This window comes from Pagrus pagrus, assembly GCF_965226575.1.
Source record: "Pagrus pagrus genome assembly, chromosome: 1".
NCBI lineage: Eukaryota > Metazoa > Chordata > Actinopteri > Spariformes > Sparidae > Pagrus > Pagrus pagrus.
Genome location: NC_140185.1, coordinates 6,252,417 through 6,269,279, shown reverse-complemented (window position 1 = coordinate 6,269,279; position 16,863 = coordinate 6,252,417). Strand labels below are relative to the sequence as shown.

Sequence of the window (16,863 nt, the reverse complement as noted above, 5' to 3'; positions counted from 1 at the left end):
TGTCATCAAAACTGGATGAAACTGTGTTTTGTCTTGCTGTTGTTGTTGTTGTTTTCAGAAGACAGGCGTGAGATGGAGTGTGGGGGTGTAGAGGTGCACTGTATGGAAAGGTGGATTCTCAGTCAGGCCAGTGACTCTGACTTCTGAATGTTAGCCTTTTATTAAGTTAACGTTTCCTTAAAAAACATACAAAACAGAGTCCACACACATTTATTACCTCCACCTCCTACTGTTGACTTGTGTTTCTGTCCAACACCTATAATGTTTTACTGTTTTTGGATGTGTGCGCTTTTCATTCCTTGAAAATATGCCCATTGATTTTATTTTGTTATCGGCCAAGTGGCCATTAATGCTCTAGCAGGACAAGTGGACTGAGTTTAGTTTCACACCCACAAACATCCTCGCTTACAGTAAGGCAATAAGAAGGAATTTCTAAACATGTCTAAATGATAAACAGAAGTGTGGTGGGACACGCGTGAATGAGAATAAGAAGTCTACGGCTTTTGGTGAGACACAGCCCACATCTGCTGTATTTAGCACATTCACTGACTCCTCATTGTGTTTGGCCGAGCCAGATGGGAAGAGAGCAAAGTATGAGCAGAGCTGGTTTCATTCCCCCCCTGCCCTCCCTCCTGCCCTCCCTCCTGCCCTCCCCTCCTGCCCACTCTGTGTTTGCTCTGCACTCCAGGGACCATCGCAGTGGGCCTTTCACTCAGCCTCTCTCTTTTCTTCTTCAGGCTGAACACAGTTGAAGTGGAAGCTGGTGAAGCAAATGACAAAGGCGGCCCTGTAATTCCCACAAACGAGGCTTCAGTGGAAAGGCCACAGTAATTCAGTCCAGCAGGAGCACAGAGAAGATTATATAGTTACAGGGAGGTCTGCAGCTCTGCAGCCTCCTCATGCCTCAGTGCTGCCTCTCAAGTTGCAGGTTATCTGACTGAAATGACGACCGGGCTGTGGCGCTCCTCTTTACCACATTCTCATTATTACAACTTATTGGCTCATCATTGAAGGAACAGTTCTGTTTATTTAAACTTGGATCTTTTTCTCGTAGTCCTGGCCATTGATCATAACAATTGTACAAATGATACACATTGTACACTGAGGTCTGAGAACATGGTGACATCACTAAAACATAGTCTTCAAATGTTGTTCGGTGATCTGACAAGCACTTTATTTAAAGCATTCTGAAGGCTTAAAACAAATAAGCTTATTCACAACCATTGTAGAATTAACAACTTCATGACAAACAGGCCAGGAGTTCAGGATCCAGAAATCCAGCAGCTCCCTCTGGGCAGGTAAAAAATAAACTGCTGCCACCTTCTGCTCCAGGAAATGGCCCAGTTTAAACAAAGATCTATGTGGTGCAGCAGACCTGAGGAGCTCTGCGGAGCTACTGAGACAGAGACAGACCGACAGAGAGAGAGACAGACAGCAAACAGTGACATTCAACAAACACATGATGTACAGACTCAGGCATGTTACAGAACACACAGCCCTCCCCCACATTTTGATCCACTCTAGACCGAAACACATTTGTTGCCAGGGCCCCATGTAACACCCTCCACTGCAGATCCCCTGACCTCTTAGGCAGAGGGAGCTTATACAGCACCCTCCACCTAAACCCTGCCATTGTCTGTCCGTCAAGGTAGCGCTCCCACTGATGCTCCCTGACCTCCTTCATTACTGCAAAGTTCCTAACCTTCGCTAATGCTGCATACAAAACGTTCCCCTTTACACCCTCAAAAAACCCCAGACTCAGAAAGGCAAAGGACAGCAGCTTTCTGTCAACCTCAGCACCGGGAAAATTGGAGGCTCCACCCCCCTCGCCTGACTGAAGGAGCCCAGCGCTGATGGAGACAGAGTCCTCTGTAGCCTCTCCAGCAGGCCCACAGGTGGATTTAGAACCACCGGCTTGTGCCACAGTGAAGAAGCCAACAAATTGCTGATTATCAGTGTCTGACTCCGGAAGGAGAACTAAGAGAAGATCCATCTCCACTTTGCCAGCCTGGTGGTTTTGTCTTGCCGTTTTGACAAGGTCCCCTCCCAGTTGCTACTGACCCAGCCTTCTGAGCCCAAGTACACCCCTAACACCTTCAGCCGCTCCATACCCCCTGGTAGCTATGGGACCTCTGACTGCCTCCACCCCCCACACACAACAGCACCCCACTCTTCCCCCAGTTCAGTTGAAGCGCACCCACTACTGCCTGCAGGTCTTGGTCATTTTTAACCAGTACATCGTAACATCGTCTGCATAGGCTGAGACTACAATAGGGATCTTCAACCCTAACTCTAACCCCTCCACCCTGAACCTTCCTACGTAGCAAGGCTAGCAAAGACTCAATGGTCACTGTATATAGTTGCCCTGACAATGGACAGCCCTGCTGAATCCTCCTGCCTAAAGGCCCCAGCTACCTTCACTAGACATGAGGCCCCAGCATAGAGCATCTTTGCCCCAGCAACAAAACGTTCCCCTGCTCCAAAAGCATGTAAAGTCTTAAACAGGTACCCATGGTCCAACCTGTCAAAGGCCTTCTCCTGATGTCACTGAGATCCTCCTTCTTAGGTAGCAGAGTAAGGACTGCCCTGCAACAGAGTGGTAGCTCCCCTACACTCCACCACCACCTCATACCAGTCTGGGCCCAGAACTGACCAGAAGCTTTTATAGAAATCAGCCGGCAGACCATCCACAACTGGGGAACGCCCATACTCCATCTGTGCCACTGCCTAACTCAACTCCTGGAAGGTGACAGGGGAGTCCACTCCACTCCTTTGGGTTGAGGAGAGTTGTGGTAAACCCTCCAGTAATTCCTCAGCACACGCTGGATCACAGTCCTCTGCTACATACAGTGCCTTATTAAAGTCCACAGCCCCCTCCCTCATTTCAGACAGTTCACATGTAACCCACCCATAAGGCAGACGCAAGCAGTGCATGTGCTCCCCCTGTCATTTTTCAAGTCCAAAAAAGAAGGTAGGTGCATCCATTTTATTCAACATTGAGAATATAACCTTTAAAAGAGCCCTCTTATTATCAGTAGACACAACAATAGACTGGTTAGGGCACAGTTGTCCCCTGCAGTATTTTCAGACCACCGTATGGGCCAGTGTCTCTTCAATATTTCCCCAGGATGTAGGCACTCTGTATACTGGAAATTCAACGTGAGGCTTTTGCAAGATGCCCATTTTTGCTCTTGTTTTAAAGATGTTTGGGTGGTGTGGAGAGAACGGAAGGAGGAGTTTGAGTTGCTCAGGTTATAGTGGGATGTGGGAAAGTGCCAAATCAGACATTTTTGTCAGCTGTATACAGCGTCAGCGACCACCAGTCTGCCCTCTCTGGACCCCAGCCTGCCTTCTCCCCAGTACAGGTGGCACCCCAGGCATCCCTATGCTTTTCTTCATCTTCCTCTTTCTCCCTTCAACCTCAGTCCACACATCCTCCTCCAGAGCCTCTGCCTGCTCCCCCTGACCATCCTCACACACACTGTCTCCTGTTGTGGACTGCCCACTTACCTCTCCCTCCCCTGCTACAGGCCCCTGACTCTCCTGAGCTCCATCAGAGGACTGACCTGCAGCATTACTGTCTCGGTCACTGTAGCATCTTTCTCCCTCCTGGGGCAGGCCAACCTCTCATGATCGATTTCCCCACACTCAAAACAATGCAAACTCTTGGACATTGCATACACAATAAGCACTTCCACCATGTTTAACATAGAAGCTGACATTAAGTGTCTGCTGGGGAGATTTAAGATACATCAACACTTGTCTCCTCACAGATCTGGGCTTCTACACTTCTACACAGAGAGATCAGCTTAAAACCACTTGCAAACTTACCAAAGTGAGACTCATCCTAAACGGAGGAACATTGGACACAATTACCCGCGTGTCAGTTGCTGCAAGTGGAGAGACAGCCAGCAGTTTCTCCTTCACTACCACGCCGCTGACTAAAAGCCAATTCACCGAACTTCAGGAATACAACCAACTCCTTATTCATCCGTGAAGTACAAAACAAAGCAGCCGCTTCCATCGCGTGACAGACAGAGAGAGAGAGACACACACACAGAGACACAGAGAGAGAAAGACAGACAGAGATAAAGAGACAGACAGAGAGAGAGACACACACACAGAGAGAGAGAGAGACAGAGAGAGATAAAGAGACAGACAGAGACAGACAGACAGACAGACAGACAGAGACACACACAGAGAGAGAGAGATAAAGAGAAAGACAGAGACAGAGAAAGACAGACAGACAGACAGACAGACAGACAGAGGGAGAGAGACAGACAGACAGACAGACAGACAGAGGGAGAGAGACAGACAGACAGAGAGACAGAAAGAGAGAGAATTTGAATTTTAAAAATACCTTATTTATATTTCATTCTATTAACACAAGTTTTACTGTTATCAAAAAATGACATCAGAACTAATTCATACAAAAACCCAAAACAAACAGAAAAGAAAAGCCAAGGGAAATAGATCAGAAATTTAGAACCAAAGCGTTCTCTCTGACTGAACACAGCACATCTTTCACACCCCAATTGTTCACAAACACTTCTATCTTTTTTGTAAGAATGTAAAACTCAAACCCTGAGCTGAGCTGCAAGCAGCCCAGTCAGCATCAGAGCCACATCCTCCGACCCCTCACACAGTTTTTCCCTGTTTCCCAAACAGTTAATTTGGCCAGCCTTGAAATGACATTTATTAGTGTGTACATTCTTTTTCTTTGCAGAGTAATGAGGACCATAGAGAAAAAAGCCAAAAAGAAAAATGTATTCCTAAACCCTGAAACCATGACTGCAGTTGGATTAATAGTCTAACCACTCTGGAACACTGAATAAACAGATGGTGTATCATTTCTGTCTGCGAGCAGAAAGGACAGCCGTCCTCTGTGCCAGGATCAAGGTGCACCAAGTACCTGTATGTAGCTATGATCGGGCGGTTTGTACAGGGACCGCCAGCAGCCCCCCGGGGATGATCCATTGCTAAAAAACTCATTCCACCTCGACACATTTACCTCCACCAGGGAATGTAAGTTTGAAACCCTCATGCTGATAAGCTGCTCTCTTCCCCAGAGACTCAAAGTCGCCCAACACTGGGGTCTTTAGAGACAGCAAGATGTCCCTTCGCTTCTTGCCACTGTCCCACAGCAGAGAGACAGTCAGGGAAGGAAAGACATACTCATATTCATCATCCCATTGGTCAGCTAGAGTACAGTCTTCTACAGCAAATGCTCTGAGGACTTCTGGCAGGGAGGCACAGACCTCCTCCACTATCTTGACCAGCAATCTGTTGGACCTGATGTGGAGCAGTTCAGCTAGATGAGGGATGAAGGTTTTCATGAGATAACCCAGCTTAGCATAGCCAGCATCTCTCAGTGAGAGAGTTTCCAAACAGAGGCTCCTCAAAGAGCCACATCCCTGGTGTCTACATTAATATTCAAAGAGCCGGCGCTCACTTTATGCATAAAAAAAAGAGAGAGAGAGGGATGATACAAACAGGTAGAGGGAAAAGAAAGAGGAAGATCACCCAGTGCAACACATTCATCATGACCTTACTTATGAAGTCTTAACCTTTGTGAACCTTTCCTCTAGTCTTGAGCATCTTTCTGAGACTGTTTTTACAGCTTCATCTAACAAATCAACACCAACTACTTTCTGTAAAATGAACACGCTTTTCAAAAAGTTTTCTGCATCTGGAAAAAACTCATACTTTCACAGATTTTCCAAAAGTGTCATGCAGCGTGTACAGATCTGTCTGCAACAGAGACACAGTCAGAGTCACTGTCGTACTCCATCTCTTCCTCCTTATCATTAGCAGCATCACACTCAGTAACAGAAGGTTGTCCCCCTCTCAGCTTTGCACCAGCAGCCTGACTCTGGTGAGATTCATCGGTCGGCTCTTTTTCTGCTGCTTTCCCCACTAACTTTCTGTGCTCCTGCTGCCTGTGCTTCCTCTGCTCCTTTCCTTTCTTCTCTGCCTGAATCAGCTTGCTGTTCCCTGGCCTGCCTGTCTGTCTGCCCGCTGTGTCCCTCTTCTCCTCTTCTTGGGAATGAACCGGAGAAACACCTGAAACGGTGATCCGGGTGGAGGGCATGGCGAGCGGGGAAACCTGCAGACCACCGCTGTTCAGAGAGACGCCGCTCACTATTAACTCAGCCACGAAACGCTCCTCCTTCAGGAAAACAACCACACCTTTGTTCATTCTGGAGGCATAAGACAGGTTGGCCACCTCTATCGGAACAGGTGGGTCAGGTTGAACCTGAACTCCATGTCTGATAGACGTCCCCGAGGACGCCATCCCTGCCATGAAAAGACGGCTCCCTGTCCGCCATAACACCCACCAACAATAACCACAAATCACTACAAAACAAACAATAAACACAGCAGGAGAAAAATCACAAACACTCAAGGAAGTTCACCACGCTCTCCACCACCAAACTCCCAGCATGCACACAGGAAGAGAGAGAGAGAGAGAGACAGACAGAGAGAAGAGAGAGACCACAGCCAGGCCATTGAGCAGTCCAGTATGACACCAGGAGGTGTAATAGACCCTCTGATCCACTAGTGGATACTGTGTCAGTGTCACACTGTGACTTGCCATGAAAAGTACACGTAGCGTATGAAGGTGCAGTCCCAGCACAGAGTCATAACTATGGGAGCAAAGGACAAACTTTATGAGAGAAGGACAGTGTGTGCAGGGAGGCTGGACAGGTAGGTCACACACAGGACTTTCACCTGGAGACCAGGGTTTGTTTCCTGTGTGAAACCAACAGTCAAAACTGACTGTTTTGAGGAATTGATACTAAGACACGCTGCTGTTCTGTCACTGTGCCGCACTCAGACCAGTATCAGTCAGACTGAAATTGAAATGTTAGAGTTTGTGGTATGTTTTCAAACTGCCAACTAAGAAAGCAAGACATGACAATGATGATGCTTAAGCACAGGAACAGCTCCATTAGATAGCTGGTCGAGGCTAAGCTAAGTCTGTTAAAAGAATAACTCACAAAAGAAAACCAAAGTCCTGAGATCAATAATCTGTGAGGTGGTTAATAGTGCGTATGTCAGGAGCGCTCTCTCCAGACAGGAAGCAGCTAATTAAGCAGTTATTTTGGTAGCTTTGCTTACCCTAGCCCCTGAAATACTGTCACACATGATGGACGTCAGTGAATTCGTCACTAAGCTTTGATCTGTCAGAATGACTCATCCAGTGACACACACACACACACACACACGGAGTGGGGTGGAGCAGCGACCAGTGGCTGTGACGTACTGCATCAGTTCACCTCGACACTGCAGAGGAGCTCTCTTGTAGCATTCTTTTACAGTAAGAGCTTTATGAAATAATAAAATAGTGAATGGGGTGAAAATGGAATCACATCTTGATTGGACTGTTGTAATAATGACTTTGTTTGTGTACAAAAGTTACAGTTATACTCTGATTATCCATACAAGGACACAAACTTTAAAAGTATCACTTTAGAATGTGGTTTCAAGTGTCTTCGTCAGCTGAGCAGCATGCCCAGGTTAGAAACACAGTATCTTCATTACATTAGATGGTTTTAAACAGCCTTTAGCTTTTTAGTGTCCCAGTTCAGAACTGGGTCCATCTTTGGAGACATGAAGACTCAGCAGCACCAACATCACTTTCAATACATTTGACAACAACATTTGTTGGCTGCCAAAAAGAACAAACAGTGGAGTGTATGTCTGGACCTGGTATTGATAGTCTCATTGTGCATCATCAGTGATCAATGTTAACTAACATATTACAGTGACGCTTTGTACATGTGATATATCTACAAGAATGTACAGGAATAAAGTGACTCCATGGATACTGGACACCTTGTTTAACATTATCCCTCATAGAGAAAAAGAAGAGAAGAAAAAACAGAACAAGAAAAGGAAGAACAAGAACAACAACAACAAGAGAAGAATTAGAAGAAGAAGAAGAAGAAGAAAAGAAGAACAACAAAAAAAGAAGAAGAAGAAGAAGAGAAGAAGAAGAGAAGAACAACAAAAAAAGAAGAAGAAGCAGAAGAAGAAGAAGAAGAGAAGAAGAAGAAGAGGAAGAAGAAGAAGAAGAGAAGAAGAAGAAGGCAGGGCCCTGCTGTGCTCTGTTAACACATTGTGCTGAGTCATGAAATATTGAGGTCAATCTGGTCTTAAACTGTCATCAGGACAGCCAGAAGGGACAGACAGATATTTAGAAATACCAGACAGAAACTTGAAACACATTGGATTTAAAATGAAAATATTGCTGCAAGATTTTAGTTGAGCTCTGAGGGTCTCCACATCACGTAAATAGTGCCTCTAAATGTAGGGCTATGTTGAAAAGTAACTCGTTCATACAATGTGTCATCCAGCCATGGCTGCTTCAACGCTCTAACCTCTACACAGGTGCAGTTCAGTGAAACAAAGTATGTGAAACAGAAGAATTTACAATTCAAATTTGAAGAAATACAGTGAAAGTTTGATTTACTGCTTGAAAATGTTGTTGTTTTCTCTCCTTGCATAACACAGTCATTTAGGGATCTTGAGGTAAACTTGACCTGACCACATGCTGTGTTGTGTATTCACATTCGCAGTAAATATCACTTGGTCTGTGTCTTGCAGGAACTCTAAAAGCTGTATGGATGAGGGCAATCATTTCTAAATAGGCCACTGATCCTGATGGAGTGGCACTGCGTGTCTGCCAGCAGTTCTCTCAACTCCCACTATCATCACTGATGACCCTGGACATCCCTCCTCACCACAGGCAAACAAATCTCCCTGACCCCAGCAGATAGCCGCTCAACATGTTGTGAAAGTCACTGACGCCTCACCACAAGCACCAACACTATGGCAACTATGGTATTTGTAGTATTACTACTACGATATCTACCTCGGAGGCAGTCTGTTTCATGCAGTTTTTACACCAAAATTAGCGTGTATATTAATGTTTTTTGAATGCGAGTGGACCCATTGCACTGCAAAAAGTGTAAATCTTACCAAGTATATTTGTCTAATTGTTGACAATGCTATTTTCACTTATTTAGATATTTAGATATTTTACTTACTACAAACTACAAATAGCTTATCATTCATTTTTGTTTTATTTATATATTTTTGAAGTGACATTTTTTCCAGTGTAAAAATAGGCAATTAACTTCTGTCCCATTTCCAGTAAGTGACATTGCCTTCCTGTTATTTTTCTAGTGTGTCACATTTAACGTCACTAATGCACCAAAAAACAGGGAACGGTAGGAAGCAGCATAGAGGTCAATGCCAATATTATGGTGGGTACTGCTTTATTTCTTTTACTTTAGTCTTTCTTGACGTTTAAGCGCTGCTTGAACAGACACGGATTGAAAGGTTACACACCAACATCCTAATCTTCAACACACTCATTGTCACTGTGTTTCAGCCCCAGCTATGATTGACTTTAATGGTAGGACGCGCACATTTTTGCCCATTTTCTGGCAACATGCTATGATGTGCGTTGAAGTTAAGGAAGTTGGCACAAGATACATTTCTGTTTGTCCCCTCTCAAGCAGCACTTGACCATTGTTCAGTTGCACTGAGCTTGAAAGGCTGAAATGAAAGATACAAATAAGTAATTTTTTACGGCCAGTTGCTTGATAAGTACTGCGCATGTCCAACACTCAACAGAGATGAGAAAGAAGCATGACGTCTCACTGCTCAGCTACTTCAATCATCAGCCCTCGAAAAAACGATGTGGCATTCAAAGTCTGACAACTAAAGAGATCCTTCACTGGATATCACTAAAAATGAGAAATTTCCTGCACTACAACCCACAAAGCAATGTTAAAGACCAAGCAACAGTAAAGTAGTAGAAGGTAGTGTCTTCAGCAACCTATATGTGTCATGGTTTTAGTTGTGGTTTTGTTATTTCCTGTTTTATTTTGGAGTTCTATCTTTATGTATCCTGTTTTGCTTTCCATTTCCTCCCTTTGTGTTCTTTTTTCTTTGTTCACCTGTGCTATTAGTGATTCAGCCCATTTGTATATAGTCCCTGTGCTCCCTACTGTCTTTGTGAGTTAATCTGTTCAGTTTCCCGTTCTGTTCTGTTCCTGTATCTCCCGGTTTCATCTCTCCGTTGTGTCTTTCTGGATTTTTCTGTGTCATTCCTGGTTTGTTCCCTTGCCTGTTGATTTAGTTGGAAACACTCAAAAAAAAACAAAAAAAAACAAAGGAGGTGTACAGGCGAGCCTTCATTGTGGTGCTGTTGCAGAATCTATGTCTGAAAACGGCTTATGAGTGAGTACTAGTTTTAATGTCTCCTAGATGCAGTATATGAGGTGTTTGATCTGCTGCTTTCTACTGTTCCCTTTCCTGGTGCAGTTGTGATGTGGATTATGACACACCAGGAAAAAAAACAGAGGCAAGCAGCTTTACCCACATTTAATTAACCCCACATATACATGCTAATTTTGGTGTAAAAATGGTACTGCAGACATTTGACATGGGAATGAATGCTGACTGTACCCTTTTCAAGTGAACATTGAAATAGTGACAAATGACAGTTTATCACAGCATGTTAATCAAACGGCACCACATCCATCATATCAAACATCGAGCACTAAATGGATCAGATCCCAGTTCGAGCAACAGCAGCTGTAACATCTAGTCCTGTGTCAACAAACATGATGAATATCCTGCTACATACTCAATCCATGTCAGAGTTGGAAAGGTTCATATTTGTAGTTTATTTAATACCTCATTCTACATTTCCACCACTAGAAGCTCACAGTGATGGTATTTCTAACCACTGCCTTTTACACTGGATTCAATAAAACAGGTTCAACATTTTACCTCTGCTGACATCATGATAGATGGTGGAGTGTTTTTTGTAGTATTTTCTCCACACCATACTTTACTGCATAGGCCTCATCTGTCTCTGTGCCAACTCCCTCAACCAAGATATTAAGACTTTTATTGTTTCAGCAATTTATTGGTTGAAATTGTGAATGTGATGAAGTGTAATATTTCAGTGGAATTGAAGGCTAAGGTTGGCCTCTGGAACGGCTTACAGTCTTTCTATGCAGACATACACTTCCACAAAAATATGGGTAAATTCTAAAGCTGATAATCAGGGAAACCATGTAATTCATGTTTTTAACACGATTTCCCTACTGTTTCAGATAAGATTGCACTGTGAGAAACTCAGAGAAGACAAAGTGCACTAAGGTGAGACTCTTTGTTGATTCTGTACCTGGAGAATAAAACTTAGATGATGACAAAGATCTTCTGAAACAAACATAGATGAACATAGCATAGTTCTGGATGTATACAAGATAAGATAATCCTTTATTAGTCCTACAACAGGGAAGTTTACATTCTTACAGCAGCAAAGGGTATAGCAAAAATAGAAAGCATCAATTAAAACAGGAGTAAAAAATATGTAAAAAAAAAAATATATATAGAAATTAAAAGTAAAATAGCAGTAGAAACAATATAAATAAGAAACAAAACTCCTAAAATATTCACACCATTGAACACTGAAATGCAGAAATTGCATTTTTGGATAATGAGTTTGCACAGTTTGAAGTCGATTTTGGTGTGTGTGTGTGTGTGTGTGTGTGTGTGTGTGTGTGTGTGTGTGTGTGTGTGTGTGTGGTCTACCCGGAGCAGTGCTGGTTGTACAGTCTGAGGGTGAAGCATCCTGTCGCTGTAGGAGCTCTCCAGTGCTCCCAGAGTGTCCTGCATAGGTTGGGTGCCGTTTCTATGACTGTGCCTCTCTGACCACTCCATAAAAAATGGCTGATGCCCCAACCAAGTCAAAACGGCCCCCTGCGCTCCAAGGGACATGAGTGTCCTCAGCAGGTAGAATCTGCGTTCACCTTTCTTGTAAAGTGTATTAGAGTTGTCTGTCCAGTCCAGTTTATTGTTCAGGTGAAAACCCAGGTAGTCTTAGAGTAAGGGGGGGACAACCATGGTTGCAGACAACCATGTCTGACTCAAAGTCTCGGGCCCTCACATAGTGTGGTCGGCTGGTGAGGTAGTCCAGGATCCAGGATGATAGGTGGTGGTCCCATCCTGAGTGCTCCAACTTGTCCCTCAGAAGCACAGGCTGTATGGTATTGAAAGCACTGGAGAATTGGACTGGAGAAAAAAAAAACATGATTCTCGCAGTGCTCCCAGGCTTTTCCAGGAGAGAGAGAGAGAGAGCTCTGTGTAGGAGGAAGATGGTGGCGTCGTCCACCCTCTCTCCCAGTCTTCTGCTGCTCCCCTGGGGATCCCTCATCCACCGGAGACGAAGAGGTTGGCAACAAGACGGACATACTAAATCAGGGCATCAGATTAATTTAAAGGGTACGAGTCATAATGTGGCTAAAGAGAACTGTGGTGATTTAGTATTGTATCTACCCTGCATAAAGTTGGGGGACTCACAGGAGACAAAAAGAATGGCCAATTCAAAGCAGCAGGCACAGAGAACCTAACATGGGCCAAGCTCCAAAAACACTGAATCCTACATCATCATGGAACTCTTTTCTGTTGACCCTCATGTACAGTATTTTTAACGCCACATACCCAGTGTGTCTTAAGGCTTTCTGTTATAAACCTTAATAGATTCTCCAAGGCTATACTAAGGTACCCTTGATGACATCACTATGACATCCAAGTTATATTCTCACACTTGACACAGCTCCTCCACAGCCATAAAGACATAACAGACAGAATTGCCCATGACCAGTGAACTGATCCTGATGTCTACTGAAGGATTCTGGGATTTAATGAACATCGCCACCTCTACGGGTTGTTAGTGTGGCTTAACAAAAGGTAGTTTAACTTTAATGACATTTAAAAAGAATAGGGTATTTATATCAAACCTAACATCTCTTGGCAGCGCTGAATGATGACTTTCACTGTTGGTACGTGCTTTATCTTTGTACCAAACACAAACTAGAAAAGACAGTCTGTTTCGAATGTCCTGTTTGAGGTCAGGGTTGGACTTCCCCTGAACCAGTGCATTCATCATTATGAACTAAAATCAAATGGGATAGTACTGAACTGCTAGGATAGGAGCAGATAACAGAAAACTATTGGTCCTCACTCTCAGTCTCTATCCACTTCTCTAACCTCCTGCTAAAGCCAGCATGTTCCCTTTATAAAAGCTTTAAATGAAACAGAGAGAGGAAAACTAAAGTGCAGACACAGCAATGATAAAACTGTTGTATTCAAGCCCTGTCATTCAAAATGGGCTGCCACTGTTACAGTGGCTTCAGTCATCTTTTTATTCAAGCTGTCTTGTAGAATGTAAGTCAGGTTCAGCTCTGCTCTGCATTATATTGAAAATCTCCAGGCCATGTCCATACTAGTAACATGAATGTAGCAAATTCCCAGGGGTCAGAACTTTTCCCAACGTGAAAAAACACAGTGTTCTTATTCATTTGAATGGAGGCAGTCCAGTGACGGAGTGGGGCTGGGAACACTGAAGCAATGTCGTCTGGCAAAAAAGTTTAAACTTTTGCTGCAAGGTGACTTCATCTGGCAAAGTGCTGCATGGGCCAATCACATGTAAGCACACATTTCTAACCAAAGACAAAACAGTTGCTTCTATGATCATTTTCAAGAATCGTACAACTTTGTTTGCACATTACAAACTGTTGTTCAGTGTTTTGCATCTGACAAGGCATCTTTTGCTCTGACTGGACTTCCTGGATCATATGTCAATGTCTCATCAGGAAACAACATGCCAAACACCAACACAGTCTCCTGCATCATTAGAACAGGGCTGTTTTGGTCTCAGTTCCTGCTAAGGGGTAAAACAGTCAGTTTCTGCCTCATGCTGCCCTCATCAGAAAGACATCACAGTAAGTCGACCGTGACAGCAGGTAATTATGATCCATAGTGATGTTTGTTGTGAGGCAGTGACATCTAATGGCCATAGAAATTATTACAGCAGCAAAGGAGGAAGTCAGGTGCAGTTAAATGAAGGACAATGAAGTCCGCATAAGGAGAGGGTTGGGGTAGATGGTTGGGATAAACAAGCTTATGTCCAGTGTGAAACCAAAAGTCAGCGGCTAGTTATTTTAACTAAGCAACGTACGTCACACAATGGGGAGGCCGATAAGAGTATTGAAAGTGAGATTTATGAGGAACGTGGATAGATGGATGGTATCATTTTTCTACAGCCATTACTCTTTGCAATCAGGATTTATTTCAGAATGATAAGTAGAAGCAAAACGTATGTCTATTGGTAGGATCAAATGATCTTATGGCTCTGTGGCAGCAGAGAGGAGATGTTTGCAGTGATGAATCTGCAGAGAACTATTACCTGGCTGATTGGTCCAGTCTCAGTGCTGTCATCAAACCTTGTTTACAACAGTAACAGGCAGCTGTTTTCACTGAAAAAGCTCCAACAAACAAGCTGCCTAGCACCAAACAGCAGACAGAAGGGGTAGCTGGTGGAGCATTCAATGGTTAAAGCCTCAGATTTTTCGGAGACCAAACCCGGGCTCAAAGGGGAATGGATGGTGGACACAAACCAGCCTCCAGATGAATGCCAAATATGTCAGTGACACGGTGACAGTTTGTCCCACTGCCACCAGATGAGCAAATATACCACTACTACTATCACTACTACTGCTACTACTGCTACTGCTACTGCTACTGCTACCACTACTGCTACTACTACTACTACTACTGCTACTGGTACTACTCCTACTACAACTACTGCTACTACTACTGCTACTGCTAATAATAATAGTTATAATAATAATTATAATAATAATAGTAATAAAAATAACAATGACGGGTCATTTTTGAAGGCAATGACAAATGTAATTTTTATAATAATAATGAAAATGACCATTTGCTGTAACTAAATGTATAACATTTAACACATATTCGTTGTTTTCACTCAAGCTGAACACTCCAGGTTTTCCAGGTTGAGAATATACAGTAATGTATTTCTGATGTCCCAGTGGCACTGAGCAATCAGCAGAAAGTTGCCTGAAGATACCACTCTGAATCAAGCATCTCCCCCCCCATCAACATTTTGCTGATCCAATCCGGATTTCAACAGAATAGGAAATTTACTTGTAGTTCTACTTTTGATTCCACAAAACTGCAAAAATCTAAGAATGTAAAAACACTTCTATCCGAACATTATACACACTTGTGAAAGCGGCTAAGATATCTGCTAGAAAATCCTCACACAGACACTTAAGAACATCAGTGACTGTAATCATCCAGCACATCCTGTATCACACCATGCACAGACAGACGGAGAACTGTTGCCTGTGCAGTGCAGAGAAGGAAAGAGAGCCAGCGAGGCAGAGAGAGAAGAATCTGAGGGCTTCTTACCTGCTTCCCTCACATCCTGCACGGCTGCTGAAGGTAGGACGGCTCCCGGTCTGCACTGAGGGACCGCTTCGAAAGAGAGCGAGGAGAGGGAGGCAGGTGAGGAGTCGAGGGAGGGTGGCAAGTTAATGGGAAGGCTGGCTGGAGGGAGGGCAGATGTGAGGAAAGGGGCAGATGGATGAAGCGTGGGGGGAAAAGAGTCACTAGTGGCTGCTGCATCCCCTCTCTGCATACTGAGCCCCACAAAGCGAGCAGAGCAGAGTGCCGCACACATCCCTGCTCCTGCTCTACTCTCACTCTGTGTGTGCAGCTGCCTGTTTGTGGTCACAAGAAAGATGCAGCAAGTGTGTCGGGCATCCAGCCGGGGCTGTGAAATACCTCAGTGAAACGTGTGTTGCCTTGTTCTTGTACAAAATTAAATGTCAATAGAATAGAGAGATAAGTAGCCCCATGTGGTTCATCTTGACTTCTATGAGGTGGTAATTGAAATGATACTCTCAATTTAGGGTTAAGATTAGAATGAAGGTTAGGTTTAATTAGAGTAAAGGTTAAAGCTTCATTAAAGGAGAAGTCTGCCTATACACTATATCAGTGGTTCTCAACCCCCTTTCCAGTCCAATACTGCCCCCCCAAAGAACAGATTAGATTTAAATGGACAGCAATGAGCTCAGTTGTTATTACATTAATGTGAAGTTACACTCTTCTTACCATCAGCCATCAGACTGCACAACAAATACACAGTATGTTTTACACATTAATGAGAACTGTACAGGAATATGTATACAGATCCATCTAGTGTATTTAGCATTTCTACTCTATTGTACTTTATCTATTTATTTGAGTATATACTTATTTTATTCTATTGTATATTTCTCTTAGTCAACTCCTACCTCACACTCCTAATTCTGTACAATTTTGTTTTTACACTGCACTCCCTTTTGCTGCTGTGCCAGATTGAATTTCTCCTATGGGAGATCAATAAAGGTACTTATAGGTAATTGTGTCTTATCTTATCTTATTGTCTTATCTTACATTCAGAGATTTCTTTTTTAAAATTGATTTTACTCATAATCATGACAACTGTAGCTTAAAAAGTAATGAGATCTACTGATTATTTTGTGTAAGTGACATTGACTTTTTAGATTTAACTTGACCTATGACCTGATTATATCTGGTTGTGTAGTAAAATAATTTTACTTTACATACATGTATAACATGTCTTGTAGTATGGTTTGACATGTAATACATGTATTCTATTTATTTTACTTTTAGTTTTCTATTTTGATTTAGAATTTAAATAATGAAATTCGAAAATATCCTCCATACAGAGGATGCTTCGAGCACTCTAAAACTGGAACAGGGAATTTCTAAATATCTATTTCTGCCTGAATGTATGAACCATATCTTAAGGCTAAACAAGCAGTGGACTAATGGTTACACTTAATTGTTAACTCATGTTTGTATAGTTAATGATAGATGCACAATATATATCAGCCCAATAAATTATCGTCCCGTTAATGGAAAATTGACATTATCAGTTATCGGCTTATATTGACATTA

The 16,863-nt window shown here is 43.2% G+C and overlaps 1 protein-coding gene across 1 annotated transcript in view; it reads right to left on the bottom strand.

The window, feature by feature from the left end:
• The window catches only part of ctxnd1 (cortexin domain containing 1), a 35,679-nt gene extending 20,140 nt beyond the window's left edge, over window positions 1-15,539 (bottom strand). The window contains exon 1 of the mRNA XM_084352816.1: window positions 15,307-15,539. The gene's annotated coding sequence lies outside the window, so the exon portion shown is untranslated. The remainder of the gene's footprint in view (window positions 1-15,306) is intronic.
• Window positions 15,540-16,863: the final 1,324 nt, after the last annotated feature.